Below are 27,239 nucleotides of genomic sequence, written 5' to 3' on the forward strand. Positions count from 1 at the left end.
CGGAATGCGGCCGAAATCGCGTCGCAACAGTGGGAACGAGCCCTCAGTGTACGGCCACCTTAACAATATGATACTTACAGATGTAGCAGCAATTATCTAAAAGGATGTGCTGGCTAATAATGAAGACAATTTAAAAGCACATTGAAAACAACCAAAAAACATAGTTTATACTATAGGTCAAAATTCAAGGTTGTCTAAAAGTAAATTATTTTACCAAGTTTCACACAGCACTCATTATTATTAATATTATTATTATTTAGTATTTATATAGGGCTGACATCTTCTCCAGTGCTTTACAGAGTAAAGTCATGTTACTAATCCCTACCATTGTCTTATGTCCATCATTGTCCAGGGGTAATTTAGGGGGAAGCCAATTAACTTATCTGTATGTTTTGGGATGTGAAAACAGGAGTGCCTGGAGGAAACCCAGACACGGGGTGAACATACAAACTCCCAGCGGATACTGCCCTGGCTGTGATTTGAATCGGAACTCACCCAGCACTGTCTGCAATGTGAGAGCGCTCTCTACTACGCCACTGTGCTACAAACAAATTCAACATATGAACATCCTTCTGGAAGGGAACCTGTTTGGAAGTAGGAAACTGCTGGTACTAGGCTTGGTTGGCATGGCATGTTCTCCATCAGGGCTACTAGGAACTAACTTAGTGGGTAGGTTACTTTTCAAGGGGCCATGTTTCATTACAGAGTACATGCAGCGGAGGCGGAGCAATCTCACCTGTCCAGTCAGCGCGCTCCCGCCAGTGTCCTTTCATCCCCATCCTCGTGGGCGCCTATTCTCTGTGAGATGGCGGCATGTCTGCCATAACAGAGCAGCAGCATTGAGGTGCAGGACCGGGCAAAGGCGAGAGAGGCTTCAGCCTCAGGGCGCAGTGTAGGAGGGGGGTTCATAACACTCAGCTATCATTCCCCTATTGTGGTTGAAGCAGAGAGAAATAAGAAAAGGGGATACATGGTAGTAACTGCAAGCCAGATAACTAGAGATTAAGGTGTTGGGGGGGGGGGGGGGGTTTGGGGACTCTGGGGCACCTCTTAGTCTAAGAGCAATCAGTGTGTGATGGCTGGGGTGGGAGGGATGGAGGAGTGCACTTGGGTGTCTCAGCCTTGTGTGCTGGAGGACCTTGTCCCGCCTCTGGTGAAGCGTGATAGTTTACCTGCTTCTAGTGGCAAGACAGGCCCTCACTCCTCTCTTCAGTGAAGCCTCACTCTGTAATCCCCTTGTTGCTACTGCTGTCTCTGCATGTCATGTGACGTGCATCAGAAGTTACAAGGAGATTGGCTGTTTGGTGTGGAGTTGTATTGCAGAGAGGAGTGAGGACCTGTAAAGAAGCAGGTAAACTATCTGATTCCACTGTCTCTGCTCTGTAAGTCAGCAATTGTGGGGGGCACTGGGGCCATTGTTACACCACTAACTCCTACCATGTATGTATTTGTAGTTACCAGAATCAGGGACAGAGACAGAGGTAAGTGGTGAAGCTATCTCACAGCTAATGTGTACCACTCTCAGTGCAGTGGCAGCTGGGTATAGGCACAGCAACGACACACATCACAAAGCCAGGCTGTGCTCTGATCTTCTAGTGTCATTTGACTTAAGGTGGCCATACACTGGTCGATGTGCCATTAGATCGACCAGCTGACAGATCCCTATCTGATCGAATCTGATCAGAGAGGGATCGTATGGCTGCCTTTACTGCAAACAGATTGTGAATCGATTTCAGCCTGAAACCGATTCACCATCTGCTGAGCTGCTCCTGCCGCCTGTCCCCCCCCCCGTATACATTACCTGATGCTGGCTCCCGGGCGTCTTCTCCGCATTGCACGGCTCTGTTCTGGCTCCATCCCGGCGCTTCCTGTGTTACTCCGTGACCAGGAAATTCAAATAGAGCGCCCTCTATTTGAACTTCCTGGTCACTGCAGTGACACAGGAAGCGCCGGGATGGATGGAGCCGGAACAGAGCCGTGCAGCGCGGAGAAGATGCCCGGGAGCCAGCCTCAGGTAATGTATACTTGATCGGATCGGCCGCCGCTAGCGACGCGCACTTTACCCGTGGGCGATCGATGGTAATTTCCCGCACGGCGCGATCGACGGACCGATCCGATTTCGGGAGGAAATCGGATCGGCGGCTGCGTTTACCGCGAACGATTGGCAGCAGATTCGATCCCAGGATCGAATCTGCTGTCGAAGCGGCCGCGAATCGAGCGAGTGTATGGCCTGCTTTAGACGAGTGGCTAGTGGCGCACAAGTTCAGGTGAATGTGTAGTCAGAATGTGAAGAAAGATACACACAGGTGTAAAAACATGTAGGATCTTATAGGAAGGAACCGGTTGGGTCCATGTCTTTAGAAGTGGACATCACTGGCCCTTATGAGTGCCTGTCATCCCACACAGCATTTCTCTGGGCAGAGAAACAAGACAACCAATTTCTTTTTCGGAGTCTTTACTTACAGTTGTCTGGAAGTTATTTTACACAGATGCCCTCTGATAAAGAGTATTATGATCCTATTTATCCTATGATCAGTAGAAAAATATATCTTCAGCTCTTAAATAATAATTAAAGGAGATAAAATTGCAGTGTAGACATGAAGGGAATCTGAAGATACTGAGCCCTGTATTAGTGCTTACCGTATACAGTAGATGAAAGCATTACTCAAGGGCAGAATCTTGTGTCAGCTGTGATGCACTCTCATCATCTGGGCACAAGGTGCAGCACTGATCTCTGGACACTGAGTTGTGTGTGGAAGCACAGATGTAACCCTTATGGATGAAACACACGTTTTTCTGCACTTGATTCATATAAGTATTTCCATAAATTATGAATTGATTAAAACAAACGTCAGCCCTGTTAAAGGGAACCTGAAGTGAGAGGGATATGGAGGCAGCGATATTTATTTCCTTTTAAACAATACCAGTTGCCTGGCAGCCCTGCTGATCTCTTTGGCTGCAGTAGTGTCTGAATCACACACCTGCAACAAGCATGCAGCTAATCTTGCCAGAGCTTTGTCAAAAACATCTGATCTGCATATTTGTTCAGGGTCTATGGCTAAAAGTATAGACGCAGTGGATCAGCAGGGCAGCCAGGTAATGTGCATTATTTACAAGGAAATAAATATGGCAGCCTACATATTTCTCTCAGTTCGTGTGTGCTTTAAGCTGTCACAATTACATCATGCGCAGAGCACTCCCAGCTGAGTTTGCGTTTTGTAAGACACATGCAACCAGGCCAGCGCAGGCGCAGTGAAGCTTAGCTGAGGGGCTTAGGTAAGAAAGGAGGGGGGCAGAGGAGAATGTGGGGAGCAGTGACCACCAGGACCGCTCCCCAGACTTGCCTGCCCCCACTCATTTCGCCTTATGTTTTCAGCTCTGGTATCCTTTAACACTATTTAGAACACACTGCAGTTAGTTTACTAGTAATATAATCCCTCAGTAAAGGGTTAAACTGTAAATACTAACGTTGACATGCCTTATTATAAAACAGGGTTAAAATCGTTTATGAAATTATGTTGCTGTACTGATCATGTCCCCATTTTAAAAACATTTTACGAACATTAAGGACTCTGACCCACTAAGGTGTTTTCGGCAGTGTTTCTGGATCCCTGACAATCGCCAGCAATTCAAAACACGCTTTGCCTATGTACTGTGGGATGTGAAAGTGTGAGCAACCTTGTTAATCGTCATGATTTTCCTGTATAAATCGTTGGTTGTTACGATAAAAAATATCATATAGGAGACACACACAGTGATATTTCACAGTGAAAGTGAAATTAAGTTTATTGGATTTACAGAATGTGCGCAATGATTGTTTAAATAAAATCTGGCAGGTTCATAAAGTTGGGCACTGTTGTCATTTTATGAATTCCAAAACCTTTAGAACTAATTATTGGAACTCAAATTGGCTTGGTAAGCTAAGTGACCTACATACACATGTGAATACAATTATGAGAAAGACTATTTCAGGGGGTCAAGTTCTTAGTTTCCCTCCTCTTTTAATTTACTCTGAAGAGGGGGTCTCACTACAACTCTCAAATTACCTGAAGACAAAGATTGTTCACCATCATGGTTTAGGGGAAGGATAGAGAAAGCTTTCTCAGAGATTTCAGCTGTCTGTTTCTACAGTTAGGAACATATTGAGCTTATGGAACACCACAGGCTCAGTTCAATTTAAAGAGAAACTCCAACCAAGAATTGAACTTTATCCCAATCAGTAGCTGATACCCCCTTTTACATGAGAAATAGAATGATTTTCACAAACAGACCATCAGGGGGCGCTGTGTGACTAATTTTGTGCTGAAACCCCTCCTACAAGAGGCTCTGAACACCGCGGTACTCCTGGCAAACTGCCACAATGTAACAATGTTCACAGACAGGAAATGGCTGTTTACAGCTGTCTAACAGCTAGAAACAGCTAAATAACCTGCCCACAGTAACAATGTCACCATGTAATAAATGTCAGAATGTGAATCTGGGAGAGGAAAGATTTTACAATGAGCAAACACTGACTAAATCATTTATACATAATTATTGTAAAAATGAAGCACTTTTTTTTTATTAAATTATTTTCACTGGAGTTCCTCTTTAAGGCTCGAAGTGGCAGTCCAAGAAAAATCTCGGATAAACAGAAGCGACGAATGGTGAAAACAGTCAGAGTCAACCCACAGACCAGCACCAAAGACCTACAACATCATCTTGCTGCAGATGGAGTCACTGTGCATCGTTCAACCATTTGGTGCACTTTACACAAGGAGATGCTGTGTGTGAAAGTGATGCAGAGGAAGCCTTTTCTCCGCCCACATTACAAACAGAGCTGCTTGAGGTATGCTAAAGCACATTTGGACAAGCCAGCTTCAATTTGGAATAAGGTGTTGTGGACTGATGAAACTAAAATTGAGTTATTTGGGCATAACAGGGGGCGTTATGCATGGAGGAAAAAGACAGATACAGAATTCCAAGAAAAACACCTGCTACCTACAGTAAAATATAGTGGTGGTTCCATCATGCTGTGGGGCTGTGTGGCCAGTGCTGGGACTGGGAATCTTGTCGAAGTTGAGGGACGCATGGATTCCACTCAGTATCAGCAGATTCTGGAGACCAATGTCCAGGAATCAGTGACAAAGCTGAAGCTGCGCTGGATCATTTAACAAGACAACAACCCTAAACACTGCTCAAAATCCACTAAGGCATTCATGCAGAGGAACAAGTACAAAGTTCTTGAATGGCCATCTGAGTCCCCAGACATGAATATAATTGAAAAGCTGTGGTGTGAGTTAAAGAGAGCTTTCCCTGCTCGGAAGCCATCAAACCTGAATGAACTAGAGATGTTTCGTAAAGAGGAATGGTCCAAAATACCTTCAACCAGAATCTAGACTCTCATTGGAACCTACAGGATACAGGAAGCGTTTAGAGGCTGTAATTTCTGCAAAAGGAGGATCTACTAAATATTTCATTTCTTTTTTGTGGTGCCCAAATTTATGCCCCTGCCTAATTTTGTTTAAACAATTATTGTGCACTTTCTGTAAATCCAATAAACTTCATTTCACTTCTCAAATATCACTGTGTGTCTCCTATATGATATATTTAACTGACATTTCTTGTCATAAGAACCAATGATTTATACAGGAAAATCAATTAGCAAGCTTGCCAAAACTTTCGCATCCCACTGTATTTAAATGGGGCTGAACCCACAATTGCAGGACATGCAGCATTTTGAGCGCATTTGCGCTCAATGCTAAGTATAAAAGCGCTGCAAAGTCACTTTGAAAATCAGTTTTGCATCAACTTGGGGGCTGAGCGATTTGAGTTTTCAATAAAGTTATTTATACTTACCAGTTGTCCCAATATCCAGCTTCTGTCTGTAGCCCCGCCCCCTAGCAGAAGTGGTCACAGGTGCTTCTCTGATTCGTCCGAGAGAAGCACCTATGATCTCTTCCATTAGGAGGTAGGGCTACGGATGAAAGCCAGACATCGGGACACCTGGTAGGTATAATAAAGTTTATTTAAAAAAAAAAACTGAAACACTACTCAGAAGCGATTCAAAATGTAGCGGAACGCAATCGCCCCAGAGATCACTGCACACAGCGCTGCCGCGACTCCTAGTGAGTTCCAGCCTTAAAACACAGTTTACATTTCACACCTTTGTAACATTACAGTAAAGGTGGCCATACATCAGATGACTTGGCGGGCGATCGACCATCCGATTTCATTATTATAATCGAATTGGATGAAAATCAGTGCCAACAAATGCATGCTTGATAAATGATGCGACCGATTTCAGGCTGAAAATCGGCAAACACAGACAGCTAACGTATAGTGCATTGGGCACCGGGGATGGGGGGGAGTGCACAGTGAACATTAGGGGGACAGCGCTGGGCCCGCGAGGTGCTGATGGGGGGGTCACAAGGCTGATTCTGAATCGATTTCAGCATGAAATGGATCGGGAATCGGTCTGTGGTGTATGCACAGTCGTCAGATCTAGTGTTGGGCGAACAGTGTTCGCCACTGTTCGGGTTCTGCAGAACATCACCCTGTTCGGGTGATGTTCGAGTTCGGCCGAACACCTGGTGGTGTTCGGCCAAACTGTTCGGGGTTCGCCCGAACTGTTCAATGCATGGCCGAACATGGCCGAACAGGGCCCCTGTTCGGCCGAACAGGGCCCTGTTCGGCCGAATACTGCCCCCCTATGGGGTCGCAGGCATAAGGGGGGAGCATGCCCCGGTCGCGGGGGGGGTCGGAAATTCCCCCCACCCCCTCCGCTAGCGCTCCCCCCTCTGCCCGCTTCCCCATAAAAAAAGTTATAGTACCTGGTGCCTGGTGGCTGGCAGTGGAGTGAGGAGGAGGAGGAGTCCGAGTAGCAGAGTGGCGTTGAGGCCGGGCAGCGGGCGGTTCGGGCGGTTCAGCGCTAGTACCTTGTGGTACTTCCGCCCTTTCTCTGACCTCACGTCCTCTGCGTGATGACGCATACGAGGGTACGCGTGATGCGTACCCTCGTATGCAGAGGACGTGAGGTCAGAGAAAGGGCGGAAGTACCACAAGGGTACTAGCGCTGAACCGCCCGCTGCCCGGCCTCAACGCCACTCTGCTACTCGGACTCCTCCTCCTCCTCACTCCACTGCCAGCCACCAGGCACCAGGTACTATAACTTTTTTTATGGGGAAGCGGGCAGAGGGGGGAGCGCTAGCGGAGGGGGTGGGGGGAATTTCCGACCCCCCCCGCGACCGGGGCATGCTCCCCCCTTATGCCTGCGACCCCATAGGGCCCCCATGTTCGGGGGTCCCATTGACTTCCATTGAGTTCGGCGTTCGGGCCGAACATGCCGAACATCTGGCCCATGTTCGGCCTGTTCGGCCCGAACCCGAACATCCAGGTGTTCGCCCAACACTAGTCAGATCTCTCTCTAATCAGATTCGATCAGAGAGAGATCAGTCTCTTGGCCTAATCTGCCCATCATCGCTGGATGTATGGCTACTTTAAAATGTGTTGCTCAGTCATTAGCTGCTTAAAAAGAAAGCCTTCTTTCTCTGTTTGAAAGCCTGAGATCGACCAAGTGATTACAGCAGATTGACACTCCCATTTAGCATTTCATTCTAAGAACTCTTTGCAAAGATTGGAGTTTGTATATGTGCAGAAAAACAAGGTAAAAAGATACAAAAATGTTTACTGAAATGTTTGTACTTTAGAGAGCTGACCTAAAGTGATTTTTTTTTCCCCTCAAGGAAAGTGGAATTTAACAGCACTACTCAATTTCCTCTTTGGCGATCGCAGCTCCCCACTGTCTGGAAGTAACGAGGCATAATGGATGCTCAGCTGCTTGGCAGCTGCCCTCGTATCCTATACCAGACATTACTCAGCTCTTCCACATGGCTAACATCAATAGACCATAGCGTGCCATGATATTACGGCGTCTGACCGCTCAGTTCTGTGAATTACTTGCAGTACCCCAAATTGTGCACCAGAGGGAACTCCTATCAACAGAAAAATACAATACAGGCAAATATATTTTTCCTTTGATTTAAATAACACATTGTCAAAAACCTAATGTGACTTCCAGCAGCTGACGTGCGTGATGTGCAAGCAGACAGAAGGCCAGCAATTCTACACCCCCTTTAAACCATATGCATTTTCCTCTTTTGCTGTATGTCTAATCTGAAACAGCATTTGATTCTAGAAGGTTTATTCCTCCACTAAGAATGCTTTTATTTGTAAAGAAAAGAGACTAATTTAAAAAAAAAAAACTTTGGGTTTCAGTCAAATAGATCGAATTGAAAAAAAAAAAACAAAAAGAAAATTGTTTTCGATCAAGAAAAAAAACAATCGATTTTCCAATTTTTTTATAATAAAGATCTTTTTTATAATAAGATTCTTTTATAATAAGATTCTTATCATCTGATTGGATGTGCTGGAAAAATTAGGTTGATTGCTTTGAAAATGAAATGGCGTAGGGTAGGTTTCATAAAATACTCTAAGGCTAGGTTCATAGTAGGATGTTGCAGTGCTGCATCTTATAACGCAGCTTATCGAACTGCAATGACAAGTATATGCGACGTTCACAGTGCGATGTTAGCTTTGCGTTGTAACGTGTAGCATTGTGGTAAAGCACTGCTGCAGTGCATTACCTCTAAACGCACACGTTACCAGGTACATGGAAGCATACTTTTTATTGCATGTATGCTTTACTGTATCTATTTTATGCGACAGTAACGCAGCGTTAATGTGCGTTAACACTTTTTTTGTTGCATTGTGTTGTAATGTTGCATTGTGAGTTTACAACATGTTCTACTGTGAACAGGCCCGGATTTACCTCACAGGAGCTTATAGGCACAGATGTCCTGGTACCCCAGACTCCGCCCTCCATGAACCTACAAACCTCCACCACACTTCACCACAAGTGTGCTGGCTGGCCCAGCTGCCACTTCTCCCTTGCTTCCCTTGCCTGTCATAGGTAGCTAAGGTGCCCCTTAGTATTAGGTAGCCAGAGGTACTGTCAGTGGAATGCCGAGAGCTGGGTGAGTAACCTCTCTTTTACACTCTGCTACGAGCTTTGCGTAGGGAAGTAGGGAGGAAGGCACCTGGGGAGGCGAGTGAGCCGCCTTTCCATCATCAGGCGCCTGTAGGCACGTGCCTACAGTGCCTTAAGGGGCCCATACACTCAGCCGATTTTCTGGCCAACCGATCGATCCCGATCGATCGATCGATTGATCGTTTGCAAATCGGTTGGCCAATCGACCGATCGATGGCCAATTTTGATCGATTTTGATGGATTTCCATCGAGCTGGCAGGATGGAAAATTTAGGTCGATCTGATGAGATTGCTTATCAGTTTGCATTGGCCTTAATGGAAATCTGATGGCAAAAAAATGCCATCAGATAGAATTCCAATAGATTTCAAACTGAAATCTATTGGAATTCTATCCTGATAAAAAATGTTCTAAAAACGCATCATCAGATGCATTTCTTATCTATCTGCTGCCAATCTGACGAGTGTATGGGCACCTTTAGGCTGCTTTCACAGTAAGACGTTACAGGCGCACGTTAGAGAAGCAATGAAACTCACAGCAATGAAAAATGTATGGACTGTTCACAGTGCCCACGTTGCGTTACAGTGTAACGCTGCACGTTCAATGCTGTGTGTTATACGCGGTTTTAGCCGCGTTAGACTGTTTGCACATGCTCAGTAATGTTGTTTTTTTGTATTTTTAAGTGCAGAAGAGGAGGAGGGGAGAGTCGTCTATTATGCTTAGCCACATGGCTAATTAATATTCACTGCACTGCAGTGTTTACTTCCTGGAGCGGCCGCTTATTGGCTGGTGGGACCACGTGATGCGGAGTGTTCCGATCACGTGGTCTCCACATTCTTTTGACGCATGCGCCGCTTTCCTTCTATCACTATCAAACGAAAATGGCGCTCCAAGAGCCGCATAACGCGGCTCTATGTAGCGTCCACCTTTAGCACCACCATGCTTTGCATCAGGGGAACATTATGCGACCTTACCGTCCCCTGCAACACAACGTCCAAGTGTGAAAGAGCCCTTATGGCAAATATGGCCCTGAATGTGAGCCTAGCATAATTGATATAAATTGAATACAGAGGAAAGGACAAAAAAAGGCAGAAAAAAGTGTACATACAGAGCTTAAAATAGTAAAAATAATTTTATCGCACCATACACATGGCACATGGCACTAACACAGCATGCACATTGCATTCAAGTGTACCTGAGTTGAAGCTCGGGTACACAAAATGAAATACTTACCTTAAGAGAGGGAAGCCTCAGGATCCTAATAAGGCTTCCCTCGCTACTCCTTTGTCCCCCGTCGCTGAGCGTGTCCCCTAGAAGTTTAGTGACAATGCATTGTCACTAATCACATCTGGGCCGCATAGCTCCTCTTCCTGGTTGAAGTGCGCACAATGGCCGACTGAGCCCGCCCGCGCATGCGCAGTAGCACGGAACCGCGGGATTGCGCATGCGCGGGTGAGCTTGCACGGCCATTGCGTGCACGCCAACCAGGAAAAGGAGTTGCGTGGCCCTTATGTGAAGGGGGCTGCGCTCAGCAACGGGGGCCTTGTTAGAATGGAGAGAAGCCTTATTAGGATTTGAGGCTTCCCTCTGTTAGTGGTAAGTAAGTGTTAGATTTTAAACCCGAGCTTCGGATCGGGTTCACTTTAAAGACCAGAGTCCATATGCCATTCACTTTTTCTCTTAAGTTTTCTACTAGGTGATCATTTTTCATCTTCTTTAAACACTTCACCTTTAAGGGCTTTTCCCCTTAAAAAAAAAAAGTGCAATTTTCACCTGGCAGCGCTCCTTGCTCCATTCATTCCGCTATAACTTTATTACTACTTATCACAACAAAACAATCTATATCTTATTTTTTTGCTACCAAGTAGGCTTTCTTTGGGGGATACTTTTTGCTAAGAATTATTTTATTATAAATGTGTTTTAACAGGAAAAATAAGAGGAAAATTGAAAAAAAATCATTATTTCTCAGTTTTCGGCCATTATAGTTTTAAAATAATACATGCTAACGTAGTTAAAACCCACACATTTGATTTGGTTATTTGTCATGGTTATTGCAACATTTAAAATTTTTCCCTAGTGCAATGTGTGGTGCCAATATTTTATTTGTAAATAAAGGTTCATTTTTTCAGTTTTGCATCCTTCACTAATTACAAGCCCATAATTTAAAAAGTAACAGTAATATACCCTCATATACATACATAATAAAAAAAAGTTCAAACACTAAGGTAACTATTAATGTATTTTTTTTAATTGTATAATTTTTTTTTTTTTTTACAAAAAAAATTTGGGGTAACTATTGTGGAATGTGGGAGGTAAGGGGTTAATTTTAAATGCAAAATATGTCTTTTTATGCATGGAGATGTAATTATCGGCTTTTGTGAATGACAGCGCCATCTCATGGATGGCCGCGGTCATTCACATGGGGACTTAGATCAATGAATGGTAACTGTGTCCTGTAACGATTGTGGAACTTTCTCCGTGATCAGCGCACAACGCGTGCGCTGATACGGCGGAAATCCTCCACAAGCGTATAATTGCAGGAACCCAGCAAAAGGTGCTACGCACCCGTAGAGGGAAATTCCTGTCGGCAGATGGCGCTGAGGAGTGCAGAGGAACCAATCCTCTGTACCTCCACAAATGCCAGACAGGAATTGTACGAAGCGCAGAACGCAATCGCAAAAGAAGCGATTGCGAATGAGAACGAGCAAAGGGACAGGTTGTATGTGTGTGCGCCAATCTAGTCGCCACCCCGCGACAGGGCACACACAACAGCAGATACAGAAACGCAACCGCAAGAAAGGCGATTGCCAAAAGTGACACAAGGCAGATCAGAACAGAATACGAGGATAGTAAAGGCACAGCAAATCATACAATAAGGAGATACGGAAAATAACAAACGCTAACTGAACGCGAACACCGCACTCATTTACAACAGTGCACGCGTTCATGCGCGGTCTCCACGTGATAAGCACAATAGAGACAAGCACGCCTAACTAACCATCGACAGACAAACATGTAACAGAGGACGCGAGCGCTTGCTTAACGGTTACCTCACCGAGCCTCCAGCAAGCGTTCGTAGCAGACAAGACGGACACACGAAAACAGGGACAAGCGAGAGATAGGATCCACAACACTAGCGAAAGTGGCAAGCGCGATCCAGGAAGACAGAACAGAAGGATCCACAGTACTAGCGCAGGATGCTAGTGCGATCCAGGTACAGAGTAGCAGAACAGAAGGATCCACGGCACTAGCGCTAGGCGAGTGCGATCCAGGCAGACAGAGTAGCAGAACAGAAGGATCCACAGCACTAGCGCAGGATGCTAGTGCGATCCAGGAAGGCAGAACAGAAGGATCCACAGCACTAGCGGAAAGTGGCTAGCGCGATCCAAGGAGACAGAAAAGAAGGATCCACAGCGCTAGCGCAAGATGCTAGTGCGATCCAAGTGAGATAGATCAGAAGAGATAGCTGGTAGCAACCGCTGCACCAGCTATACTCCAAGAACAGAGATCAGAACGATTTCCTGTCGACCACCGCTGGGACAGGACAATCGCAACAGAACAAACAAAATAGATAGCAATCCTAACTGCACTAGGGGAACCTGCCTAGCGCAGTTTCAGAAATTACTCTAAGCTGATCTTCAAACAGAGAGCAAGGCTGACACTCCTCCAGGAGTGTTTCACAGGAAGGAATCCTTATGGCCAGCCAAGCATTGTGGGAAACACATAGTACTTATAGTACACGCCTCCAATGAATGTGGCCAGGCAATTTGCATGACAACGTATGCAAATTCCTCAGCAAGCACAAGCTGCAAAACTGACAGAAGCTCTTCTTTCCAGAGTCCTGCAGCATGCAAACCTAAACAATGGTTTAAAAAGCTGCCTGCCTGCACAGGCAGCTGAGTAGATCATTACAGTACCCCCCCCCCTCCAGGGTCGAATTCCAGACGACCCTCAAAACTGCTATTAGCAAAAGACTCCAACCGAAGACTCCTGAAGGTCGGGACAGCCCGACAAGGTCCAATTCCAGAGTCAGTCCACCCGAAACCGACCTCATCGGAAACAGAAGCCACCGAAACATGCCCATCAGCATTACAAGTCTCAGCGTAACACCCATCAGGACTGTGGATACCAGAGAAGAAGCCACCGATACCCTCCAGACAATACCCACCACCTTCCAAGGAGCGTCCGAAAATAACAAATCTGCCACAAAACCTGTTCGAAGTGTCTCTTTCAAAACAAAAGCCGCTGTTGATCGTATTCAGGGTACCAAGCAAAACTTCTCTCGAAATCTCCCAGAACTCCTTGAAGCTCCGCAGAGATTCCAAGAAGCCAGAACGCTCACCAGGCTCACATGGAGAGCTACCAAGCACCCCCATGGAACCTATGACAGCTCCAGATTCAGGATTAGCAGGACACCCATCAAGATCAGGACTTTCAGGGACCACTTCTGGGCATGCAAGCAGGCAGGCTAAATCAGAACATGTCTCCACCGAGGAAGCATCTGAGTACGCTGGCAACCGAGGCACACTTGGGCTTTCTGGGTCACAGAGCACACTGGGGTACACCAGCACAGGAGAAACCTCAGGACATGTCGGGGAACTGCCAACCTCAGAGTCCGGCACGACCAGACCAAAACCAGGACCGGGCAGAAAATCATCACGATTAGAGGTCACAGGTACTGGTATTTCAGAAGAAGACTCAGTCTCAGGCTTAGAGATCTCAATGACTGTAATGGTATCTGACAGAAATTCATCATTGACTACCCATGACTGAAGCTCCACCAGAGCTGAAAAGGTAGCCAGCAAGGCAGCAATGCCCACGGAAGAGGGCAACACCTCAGAAGGACTTGGGGGACAGGAGACATCTCCTACAAGTTCTGCACCCTTTGGGAGGAACTCGGAGACCTCCAGAACACCAAACAAGACCTCAGGAAGATCATTTTCCAGGTTTTCTAAGAAGGATTCAGAACTATCCATGTTACAGGGCTGAACATTAAATACCTCCTGCAGGCAGGGCAGATGTCCCAGGAATGTTTCCACCATAACCTGAGACTGAACTTCATCATAATTAGCGGGATGTACAAGAATATTTACTGGAACACACACTGACTCCCTAACTTCATTCTCACTGTACCCAGAATTCTGTGTGGCAGTCAAACTAGCTTGTAACTCCAAAACTGCAGAAAAACAGATGAGTATAGTGGCAATACCTAGACGAGCCTCTAGGGACACTGCAGGGGATTCTAAGCAAGGCCACATTGACTCATCCAGAGTACAGGGTGCAGAATCAGCATTTCCCTTAAAGCAAGAAAGGGGCTCACAAACGTCAGTGTGAAAGAAAAACATGTTTTCATTCATGGTACAGGGCAGGTTCAGAGAAAGCGTCTTTGAACAAGGCAGAGAAGGTTCAGCATCAGATTCGCAAAACCAAAGCGCTGTCTCACTCTTAGATTCGGCTAACAATGTCGAATCCGAGGAGTCAGAACGCAAAACCTGCGAATCAAAAATCACCTTAGGTTGTGAAACTGATGCTTCCATAGCGCAAACCTCCGCGATCTGCGGGGCAGACTGTAAGGTGTTCAGGACAGAAACACTGGGGCAACTGTCACCAGGCAACGGGCCCTTACAGGTGTGAATAGGGTGAGACAGAGACTCATCTGCAGAAGAAATAGCGACATCAACAGGATAAACTTTATTAGGCATATTAATTTTACTTTTGACGCTGCATAGTTGAGAAATTTTCCCCATAGCAGGGTCACAGACGGAAGATCTCAAAGATCTGTTTCTAAATGACAAAGGATCCCACACATCCTTGAGGAAACCGGCAGACTCATGCCGATCACAAACTGCAGGAACATCAGAGAAACAGGCATCAGATCGCACAGATTCAAACTGCACACTGTCAGGAGTGAATCCTTCAGGATTCGCACAGGAATCAACCACAGCGGCACACTCATTCATTTCAGATTGCACAAAGTCAAGACTCACATGCTTTACCCCAGAAAGGCAGGAACAATCATCCGAGAACGATGTCTTTTTATTGGAATCAATCGGTTGGTGTGTGTGCAACTCATCCAAAATGGTTTGCCATACATAGATCACCAGATCCACATCATCCTTGTCACATTCATTGGAATCAATCAGAAGGTACATAGTATCGAGACAAGCATTCAAGACATCTTCGCTTTTTGCGATGTAAAAATCGCAAAAGGCTTTTCAAAATCAAATTCCTCCAGCAAGGCCCCTACTTCCCAGGACGCAAATGGGGGGATCAAACAGGCCAGTATCCAGAAAATCTCCATATGGGTGGAGATCAGGAACAAGAACAGATTTTTTAACTGCTGTAATATAGTGTGCGATCCTACCTATAATAGGATCCACATAAGCTTTGGATTGGGGCAACGAACCCTGAGACTGAGAAGTCTCTCTGAAATCATCACATTCAAGTGCTTTCCCTACTTCAGAGTTTACAGAACTAATTTCTTTATTTGTAGTTGCTATGGGCAACGGATTTTTCCGCTGGGAAGTCTTCCTAGATCTTTTACGTTTAGACTTAGCAGCTCTGGATGGCTGCTTTTTGGATGAAAGAGTAGATGGAACAGCTGATTGAGCTGTTGACAACAACTCATTAAGGGGGTATGGTAATTGAGGTAATCTCAGCCAATTGTGAATTAAAAAGGCCAAGAATTCCAGGGGTCTTTGACTCAGGGTGGTATCATAAGCCCACATTGACATTTCGCCCCCCAACAGAATGTAGACCATTTGGGAGGCCCAGGTAGACACTGGGGTGCATTGGAATTCAGGGTTCGCCAAAAGTTTAGTGCACTCAGACAAAAACTCGTCTGCTGACTCAGGTTCAAGATTTTTAAATCTCTTAAAGGTACTAGAGCCATACTCGACAAAATCGTACAAATCGGAAATTCCCTCTACACTGGGAATTTTGGTTGGGCTGGTCACACTATAACGATTGTGGAACTTTCTCCGTGATCAGCGCACAACGCGTGCACTGATACGGCGGAAATCCTTCACAAGAGTATAATTGCAGGAACCCAGCAAAAGGTGCTACGCACCCGTAGAGGGAAATTCCTGTCGGCAGATGGCGCTGAGGAGTGCTGAGGAACCAATCCTCTGTACCTCCACAAATGCCAGACAGGAATTGTACGAAGCGCAGAACGCAATCGCAAAAGAAGCGATTGCGAATGAGAACGAGCAAAGGAACAGGTTGTATGTGTGTGCACCAATCTAGTCGCCACCCCGCGACAGCGCACACACAACAGCAGATACGAAACAGAAACGCAACCGCAAGAAAGGCGATTGCCAAAAGTGACACAAGGCAGATCAGAACAGAATACGAGGATAGCAAAGGCACAGCAAATCATACAATGAGGAGATATGGAAAATAACAAACGCTAACTGAACGCGAACACCGCACTCATTCGCAACAGTGCACGCGTTCATGCGCGGTCTCCACGTGATAAGCACAATAGAGACAAGCACGCCTAACTAACCATCGACAGACAAACATGTAACAGAGGACGCGAGCGCTTGCTTAACGGTTACCTCACCGAGCCTCCAGCAAGCGTTCGTAGCAGACAAGACAGACACACGAAAACAGGGACAAGCGAGAGATAGGATCCACAACACTAGCGAAAGTGGCCAGCGCGATCCGGAAGACAGAACAGAAGGATCCACAGTACTAGCGCAGGATGCTAGTGCGATCCAGGTACAGAGTAGCAGAACAGAAGGATCCACAGCACTAGCGCTAGGCGAGTGCGATCCAGGCAGACAGAGTAGCAGAACAGAAGGATCTACAGCACTAGCGCAGGATGCTAGCGCGATCCAAGGAGACAGAACAGAAGGATCCACAGCGCTAGCGCAAGATGCTAGTGCGATCCAAGTGAGACAGATCAGAAGAGATAGCTGGTAGCAACCGCTGCACCAGCTATACTCCAAGAACAGAGATCAGAACGATTTCCTGTCGACCACCGCTGGGACAGGACAATCGCAACAGAACAAACAAAACAGATAGCAATCCTAACTGCACTAGGGGAACCTGCCTAGCGCAGTTTCAGAAATTACTCTAAGCTGATCTTCAAACAGAGAGCAAGGCTGACACTCCTCCAGGAGTGTTTCACAGGAAGGAATCCTTATGACCAGCCAAGCATTGTGGGAAACACTTAGTACTTATAGTACATGCCTCCAATGAATGTGGCCAGGCAATTTGCATGACAACGTATGCAAATTCCTCAGCAAGCACAAGCTGCAAAACTGACAGAAGCTCTTCTTTCCAGAGTCCTGCAGCATGCAAACCTAAACAACGGTCAAAAAGCTGCCTGCCTGCACAGGCAGCTGAGCAGATCATTACAGTTCCCATTCATTGATCTCCCGGCTAACGATCGGCGGCAGTAACGAGTGCGGGAGTGCGTGGGGGGCGAATGCGAAGGGACGTAGTAGCTATGTCCCTGCAAGGAGATATGGGATTTTGCAGGGACAACTAAGTCCCGGGGGAGGGGAAGTGATTATAACTTTTCAGCATTTTGCAATTAAAAAAATACCAAAAGTAGCAGACAAAGCACTGTCAAAATGATTTTTTGAATTGTATTGCTTGCTGGAGGTTTACAGGGCATTTTATTGGCAAGGGGCTCTATTTAGATAACTTTTCATAAATTACTTATTTATCACTTGTTGATAAAAATAACCTTTCAGCACATTTACAAGCAAAACAATCACTCAAAGTAAGTTGTTCCTGATTAACTTCATTTCAATATTACTTTTCTTACCTTAATTATATTTTTGCTCTTTATAATCACTCAAAGTAAGTGCTACCTCTTTCTGCCTGGCTGATACCTGTTCTTACTATTTGTTTTTCTCTTCTTTTTTTGTGTATGTATAGTTGTTGTTTTTTTCTTTTTTCTCTTATGATCTTTGTAGTCTGACTCCTTTGTCAATGTAAATTTCTAATTGTCTTGAAAAACTTTAATTAAAAGATAGTATATTAATATATATATATATATATATATATATATATATTTATTTATTTGCTCTTTGGAAGCTTTAAAATGTAACATAGATAAGGTGAAAACAGAGGAAAACAGGTGATAAAGCTTTGTGAATCATGCCCAATGTGTGAAAATATCAACTTGGAGATAATTAACCACTTCCATACCATGAAATTTTGTGCTGATCTGTGCTGCGTGGGCTCTCCAGCCCACAGCACAGATCAGATAGCAGCCAGGCCGATCAGACTTCCCCCCTTTTTTCCCCACTAGGGGGATGTCCTGCTGGGGGGGTCTGATCGCCGCCGGCTGCTTGCGCTTGCGGGGGGGCTCTTCAAAGCCCCCCTCCGCAGCGCTTCCTGGCCTCCTTCCCCTTCCCTCCCTCTCCCTCCCCCTGTGAGCGGCGCAGGACGGATTTCCGTCCTGCGCCTGATGGGATAGGCTTTAGCCTATCAGATGCCGGCGATCCCCGGCCAATCAGAGGCCGGGGATCACCGATCTCCTCTACGGCGCTGCTGCGCAGCAGCGCCGTATACATGTAAACACCGGGGAAGGTCTTCCCCGTGTGTTTACATTTACCCTGCGAGCCGCCGATCGGCTCGCAGGGTGTTCACGGAGACACCCTCCGGGAACTGACATGGAACGGCCGCTCATACGAGCGGCCGTTTCCATGGAATACACTTCAGGATTCAGGGGCGTATATATATGCACAGAGAATCCGGAAGTGGTTAAAGGGACTCCATTAAGTAAAAAAAAAGAAAATCGGAACTTACCTGGGGCTTTCTCCAGCCCACCATAGGTCGGGAGGTCCCCCGACATCCTCTGGCTCCTGTCCCGGTCCCTCCGTGGAAATCACGACCGTCGACACCGGGGCTGAGTGTTGGGCTGCCCGCTACGCGTCATCATGGCGGCCTGCGTGACAGTACTGCACATGCGCGGTTTACAGTTAGAAAACCACGCATGCGCAGTACTGTCACACCGGCCGGCGTGATGAAGCGTAGCGGGCAGCGTGATGACGTGATTTCTGCGGAGGGACCGGGAGAGGAGCCAGGAGGACGGCGGGGGACCTCCCGACCTACGGTGGGCTGGAGAAAACCCCAGGTAAGTTCCGATCTTGTTTTTTTCTTACTCCTCGGAGTCCCTTTAAGGAGAAAATTTGCATATGGGCCCATGACTAATTACTGTATCAATAGTGACACAGCTGAAATACCAAAATTGTCAGGAGTCTTAAAGGGAACCTGAAGTGAGAGGGATATATATATTTCCTTTTAAAGAGGAACTGTAAGAAACCCCTCTACTAAGTTGCCAGCGCAGTAGAGTGGACTCAATCAGGCTCAGCTATTTCCCCTTGAGCCCGATCGGAAAGCTGCGCTGGATTGCGGTAGGTAAATATTTACGTGTTCGGGGGCTGTTAGCACTGGAACCAAGGAGGATGAGGGAAGCCTCATTAGGATCCAGAGGTTTCCCCCTCCAGAGATAAGTATCCCACAGGGGGTATTTGTATTACAGATCCTCTTTAAAAAATACCAGTTGCCTGGCAGTCCTGCTGAGCTTTCTGGCCAGTAAAATCTGAATCACACAGCTGAAACAAGCATGCAGCTACTCTTGTCAGTTTTTTTTTGTCAGAAACATCTGATCTGCATGCTTGTTCATGGTCCATGGCTAAAATGATTAGAGGCAGTGGGTCAGCATAACAGTCAGGTAATTTGCATTGTTTAAAAGGAAATAAATATGGCAGCCTTCATATCACTCACCTCAGGTGTCCTTTAAGGGCTGGGTCACACTGCACTTAGTTTGCCGATTGCCAGCGATCGTGAAAGTGCTACGTCAGTGCCACCCAATGAGGGTGTTCTCACTGCAGAATTTTGATTTCAAGAAAATCGAAAACATGCTTCCTGTACCATTTTTAAGAGTGATTTTTCTTAAAGGGTTGAGCAAACACACACATTCCTTTAAAAATCACTCTGCAAATGCTTTGCAAAGTCGCACTCACTAAGCACTTAGCAGTTGCGTTTTGCAGTGGGAACTAGAGCTGAGGGGTAAAAACCCAGGAATGTAACCAGTTAAAAGAACTCTTACACTCTCAAACTACCAACATGAAACTCTACCTAATGAGACCCTAAAATACCGGGACATGTCCTGCACTTTCCCTCATACTGTACTTTTCCATAATTTGATTATGAACATAATGAAATATATATATATATATATATATATATATATATATATATATATATATATATATATATAGTTTGCAGTGTATAGTTTATAGATGCACAATGTCTGTAATAGCAAAAAATGATACTTGTCTTTTACCACAAGATGGAGTCGTAGTGTAACAATGTGCAGAGAGCAGCGTTCTTCAGTTACTATGTTTGCCGCTCAAGAAAATTCACTGACAGCTGATTGGTTGCAATAAGTTAATGACTATTATTATATACTAACTGTTGGCACGCTACGTAGCGCAGGGCAGAAGCGCATGCTCCATCTCTCCACCCTGCTGCACACGCATACGATTCCACCGTAGGCCCACACGCCATACCTCAGCACGTGCTGCAGCATGCACCAGGCAGCCATACAGTCAGCGTCACAGCCAATCACAGTAGGCAGAAGAGGGCTTGTGTGTGGTGGAAGGACAAAGCGCCATGGCCAAAAAAGAAGGATGCGGCAAGAGGGAGCCTGTGTGAGACGGAACTATATCCAGACACACAGCGGCCAGCTTGGAAATTATTATTATTATAGATGCAGTAGTGTGGCTTAGGAGTAGTGTTGGGCGAACAGTGTTCGCCACTGTTCGGGTTCTGCAGAACATCACCCTGTTCGGGTGATGTTCGAGTTCGGCCGAACACCTGACGGTGCTCGGCCAAACCGTTCGGCCACATGGCCGAACTAAGAGCGCATGGCCGAACGTTCCCCGAACGTTCGGCTAGCGCTGTGATTGGCCGAACGGGTCACGTGGTTCGGGCCCAAACGCGCTCTGATTGGCCGAACGGTCACGTGGTTCGGGTAAATAAATACCCGAACCACGTCATATCTCCGCCATTTCTCTGTGGGTTTAGCTTTGGGTAGGCAGGCAGGGTAGTTCGCTCTCCAGCCACGCTAGCCAGGGTCCCCCCCAGTCATTGTGTGTCGCTGCTGGGAACAGTAGTACACCGCTCGCTCAGCCACACTATATATATAGCATTGTTTACTGCCACTGTGTACCTCGCTCAGCCACGCTATATATAGCATTGTGTTTTCTGACACTCTGTGTACACGGCTTAGCCTGGCTATATAGCATTGTGTGTACTGCCACTGTGCACCTCGCTCAGCCACGCTATATATAGCATTGTGTTTTCTGACACTCTGTGTACACGGCTTAGCCTGACTATATAGCATTGTGTGTACTGCCACTGTGCACCTCGCTCAGCCACGCTATATATAGCATTGTGTTTACTGCCACTCTGTGTACACCGCTCAGCCAGACTATATACCATTGTTTACTGACACTCTGTGTACACCGCTCAGCCAGACTATATACCATTGTTTACTGACACTCTGTGTACACGGCTCAGCCTGACTATATAGCATTGTGTGTACTGCCACTGTGCACCTCGCTCAGCCACGCTATATATAGCATTGTGTTTTCTGACACTCTGTGTACACGGCTTAGCCTGACTATATAGCATTGTGTGTACTGCCACTGTGCACCTCGCTCAGCCATGCTATATATAGCATTGTGTTTACTGCCACTCTGTGTACACCGCTCAGCCAGACTATATACCATTGTTTACTGACACTCTGTGTACACCGCTCAGCCAGACTATATACCATTGTTTACTGACACTCTGTGTACACGGCTCAGCCTGACTATATAGCATTGTGTGTACTGCCACTGTGCACCTCGCTCAGCCACGCTATATATAGCATTGTGTTTACTGCCACTCTGTGTACACCGCTCAGCCAGACTATATACCATTGTTTACTGACACTCTGTGTACACCGCTCAGCCAGACTATATACCATTGTTTACTGACACTCTGTGTACACGGCTCAGCCTGACTATATAGCATTGTGTGTACTGCCACTGTGCACCTCGCTCAGCCACGCTATATATAGCATTGTGTTTTCTGACACTCTGTGTACACGGCTTAGCCTGACTATATAGCATTGTGTGTACTGCCACTGTGCACCTCGCTCAGCCACGCTATATATAGCATTGTGTTTACTGCCACTCTGTGTACACCGCTCAGCCAGACTATATACCATTGTTTACTGACACTTTGTGTACACCGCTCAGCCAGACTATATACCATTGTTTACTGACACTCTGTGTACACGGCTCAGCCTGACTATATAGCATTGTGTGTACTGCCACTGTGTACCTCGCTCAGCCACGCTATATATAGCATTGTTTACTGACACTCTGTGTACACGGGTCAGCCAGACTATATAGCATTGTGTGTACTGCCACTCTGTGTACACGGCTCAGCCAGACTATATATCATTGTGTGTACTGCCACTCTGTGTACACCGCTCAGCCAGACTATATAGCATTGTGTGTACTGCCACTCTGTGTACACCCCTAAGCCAGACTATATAGCATTGTGTGTACTGCCACTCTGTGTACACCGCTCAGCCAGACTATATAGCATTGTGTGTACTGCCACTATGTGTACACCGCTCAGCCAGACTATATACCATTGTTTACTGACACTCTGTGTACACCGCTCAGCCAGACTATATACCATTGTTTACTGACACTGTGTGTACACCGCTCAGCCAGACTATATAGCATTGTGTGTACTGCCACTGTGTACCTCGCTCAGCCACGCTATATATAGCATTGTTTACTGACACTCTGTGTACACGGCTCAGCCAGACTATATAGCATTGTGTGTACTGCCACTCTGTGTACACCGCTCAGCCAGACTATATAGCATTGTGTGTACTGCCACTCTGTGTACACCGCTCAGCCAGACTATATAGCATTGTGTTTACTTCCACTCTGTGTCTGCTGGGCCTGGGAACAGTAGTACACCGCTCACCTGCCACTGTATAGCATTGTGCTCTGTGTCGCTGCTGGGAATAGTGGTACACCGCTCACCCGCCACTGTATAGCATTGTGCTCTGTGTCGCTGCTGGGAATAGTGGTACTGTATAGCATTTCTGTACTGCCACTGTACTGCTGCCAGTCAGCGTGTACTGTAAGGATAAGTGAAATGAGGAAGAAATCCGGTGAAAGAGGAAGGGGCAAGGGAAGAGGTGTTTCCCCTGACGGTTCACGTTCAGGCCACAGGGGAGCACCCAAGAAAACCCACTCAATACCGCCCATGTTGTCCAGGACAACAACCCTCACAGATCCAAAAGAACAGGACCAGATAATTACTTGGATGACCTCTCAAGCGTCCAGCAGTGGGTTAAGCAGCACCAGCACATCATGCACGAGGTCCGAGTCCTCAGCCAGTTACAAGGAGCCAGTGGGCACAAAGCTGACACAACCGGCAGCGACACCACGCACACAACTGCCAGATAACCAGTCCGATGAATTACCTCAGGACACAATGGGGTATTCGCAGGAGCTATTCCCAGCCCAACAAACTTCCACCTTTCAAAGGTCAATGGAGGAACAGCCAGAAATGTTGTGCCCGGATTCACAACCATTAACTGTGGGAAATGCACCGCGCACTGAAATACAAGGCGAGTCCGAGGAGGACTCGGAAACCCAAATCCCAGAGCAAGTTGGGCAGGAGGGGTTGCAATTGCAGGAGGTCGGCCGACAAGATCTGGAAGATGACGTTGGAGTGAGCTGCGCAGAGGTTGTTCTGGGGAGCTCTACTCCACGGCGGCGGCCCCCCGCCTCAGCAGCAGCAGTAGCCCAGCCATTGCGTGGTTCACAACATTCACAAACATCAGACGACGCTGACACTGTCACTTTCCGGAGTAGTGCTCTTGAGGTCTCCCAGTGTTCATCAAACACAACAACCAACAGCCCTTCCGTGTGCAGCGCTACGGTTCAGTTGTCTGTGTCGGAGATGTTTGAGCGCAAGAGGAAATTGCCAGCAAATGACCCCCGGGCCGTAGCAGTAACAGCCAGCATAGCCAAGCTTCTGGCCTGCGAAATGCTGCCATATCGAGTGGTAGAGACAAACAGCTTCAAGGGCATGATGTCAGTGGCCATCCCACGTTACGTGGTTCCCAGCCGCTACCACTTTGCGCGCTCTGCAGTGCCTGAGTTGCATGAGCACGTGGTCAGCAAAATAACCCGAAGCTTGAAGAATGCCGTTGCCTGCAAGGTTCACCTCACCACTGACACTTGGACGAGTGCGTTCGGACTGGGTCGATACATCTCCCTTACCGCGCACTGGGTGAACCTTGTGGAGCCTGGCAGCGATTCCTCACCTGCTACGGCGCGGGTGTTGCCCACGCCGCAAACAGCTGCACCGCCGTCCCTCCCACTGGATAACAACAGCAGCACCTACCTCTCTGACTCCTTCTCCTCCAACGCATCTCAAAGCTGTACCTCATCCGGAAACGCTAACCCAGCAGCAGTAGGATCGTGGAAGCAGTGCAGCACAGCTGTTGGCATGCGTCAGCAAGCGTTGCTGAAGCTGATCTGCCTTGGGGATAAGCAGCACACAGGGGAGGAAATTTGGAAGGGAATAAAGGAACAGACGGATTTGTGGCTGGCACCGCTGGACCTGAAACCGGGCATGGTTGTGTGTGATAATGGGAGTAATCTCATTCGCGCTTTAAGGTTGGCTAAGCTGACACACATCCCTTGCCTGACGCACGTGATGAACCTAGTAGTTCAGCGGTTCCTGAGGACATACCCAGGCGTGGCCGATCTTCTGTTGAAGGTGCGTCGAGTGGCCAAACATTGTAGAAATTCCAGTACTGCTTCGGGGGCACTCGCCAAGATGCAGGAGCGCTTCAATCTCCCCCACCATCGCTTGCTGTGTGATGTCCCTACGCGCTGGAATTCTACGCTGCACATGCTAGCACGCTTTTGTGAGCAGAAGAGTGCAGTGGTCCAGTACATGACGGCGCAGTACCGAGGCGCATCCGGACAGCTGCCAAGCTTCTGTGGATCCGATTGGGCCAACATGTTGGACCTCTGCCAAGTCCTCCAAAATTTTGAGCAATCCACGTTGCTTGTGAGCAGTGACAACTCTTCAGTCAGCATTACCATACCACTGCTGTGTTTACTGAAGAGGTCAATGTTGAAAATCAAGGAAACAGCTGTCATGATGCAACTGGGGGAATCTGAAGGAGAAAACGATCAGCGTGATGGTACCAACATCAGGCCATCCGCCTCAGGGAACGCTGGCCCCAGCAGCTATGACGAAGAAGAGGAGGAGGAACAGCTGGAGTTGGAGCAGGAATTTCATGCCACCACTGACGAGGGCCAGAGCGGTGCACGTTGGACTTCCACAATTCAGCGCGAATGGTCAGCAGAAGCAGACCAGGAGGAAGGTGACGACTATGATGCATCACAACAACTATCACAACGCTCACAAGAGGATGATGAGGATTCTGGTAGGACTCTGGCACACATGGCTCAATTCATGCTAGACTGCATTGAACGCGACCCACGCATTGTGCGCATTCTGGACAACACCAATTACTGGGTTTATACCCTTCTGGATCCACGGTACAAACACAATGTTCCAAAACTGCTTGAAGAAAGAGTCAGACAGGTCAAAATGGAAGAATACCAGCAGGCCCTTGTGGAGACTTTAGAGAGGAGATTGACATCCTCCCCCTCCTCTAGCCAGTTGTACGCCGACAGACTGACTTCCGCAAACCCAGGACAACCAGGAGGGCAGCAAACAACGCAAGCCGCAGCTAGTGCCCAAAAGGGAATGGTATCGGCAGTGTCCTTGGAGTGGGAAAATTTTCTGACACCCATGCAGCAGCAGCCCACTGAACAGCAAGCGTGCAGATCCACCTCCAACACCGATCGCCTGGAGAAGATGGTCAAGGACTACATGTCAGATGACGTAGCTGTGTCGAACAATCCATCTGCACCCTTCAACTATTGGGTATCGAAGCTAGACACCTGGCACGAACTGGCAATGTACGCAATAGAGGTGCTGGCTTGCCCGGCAGCCAGCGTTATGTCGGAACGCTGTTTCAGTGCTGCCGGAGGCATCGTCACAGATCGGCGTATCCGCCTCTCCACAGAAAATGCAGACCGTCTGACTCAAATTAAAATGAATCAATCCTGGATTGGAAATGACTACGCAACACTCCAGGACCCCAACCAAGTAACATGACCAATGAACATCTGGGATGGTGTAGCGTTTCCGGTCCCTGTTTATTGAACCTCTCATCTGTATTACATTTATGACTGCATGGCGGCAAAAAGCATTGCTGCTATATCCGCACGCTTTTTGTCCTCATGCAAGGCCTGGGTTGTTGTGTCTCAAAAAGCATGGCCTTCTCCTCCTGCGCCTGCTCCTGTTCCATCACGTGTGCTGCTGCTGCTGCTGGGTTAGCGTTGCCGGTCCCTGTTTATGGAACCTCTTATCTTTATTACATTTATGACTGCATGGCGGTACAAAGCATGCTATCCGCACGCTTCTTGTCCTCATGCAAGGCCTGGGTTGTTGTGTCTCACAAAGCGTGGCCTTCTCCTCCTGCGCCTCCTCCTGTTCCATCACGTCTGCTGCTGCTGGGTTAGCGTTGCCGCGTGGTCCCTGTTTATTGAACCACTTATCTTTATTACATTTATGACTGCATGGCGGTACAAAGTATGCTATCCGCACGCTTCTTGTCCTCATGCAAGGCCTGGGTTGTTGTGTCTCACAAAGCGTGGCCTTCTCCTCCTGCGCCTCCTCTTGTTCCATCACGTCTGCTGCTGCTGGGTTAGCGTTGCCGCGTGGTCCCTGTTTATTGAACCACTTATCTTTATTACATTTATGACTGCATGGCGGTACCTCATGCAAGGCCTGGGTTGTTGTGTCTCACAAAGCGTGGCCTTCTCCTCCTGCGCCTCCTCCTGTTCCATCACGTCTGCTGCTGCTGGGTTAGCGTTGCCGTGTGGTCCCTGTTTATTGAACCACTTATCTTTATTACATTTATGACTGCATGGCGGTACCTCATGCAAGGCCTGGGTTGTTGTGTCTCACAAAGCGTGGCCTTCTCCTCCTGCGCCTCCTCCTGTTCCATCACGTCTGCTGCTGCTGGGTTAGCGTTGCCGCGTGGTCCCTGTTTATTGAACCACTTATCTTTATT

Source organism: Hyperolius riggenbachi, chromosome 3 (assembly GCF_040937935.1).
Source record: "Hyperolius riggenbachi isolate aHypRig1 chromosome 3, aHypRig1.pri, whole genome shotgun sequence".
In the NCBI taxonomy this organism is placed as follows: Eukaryota; Metazoa; Chordata; class Amphibia; order Anura; family Hyperoliidae; genus Hyperolius; species Hyperolius riggenbachi.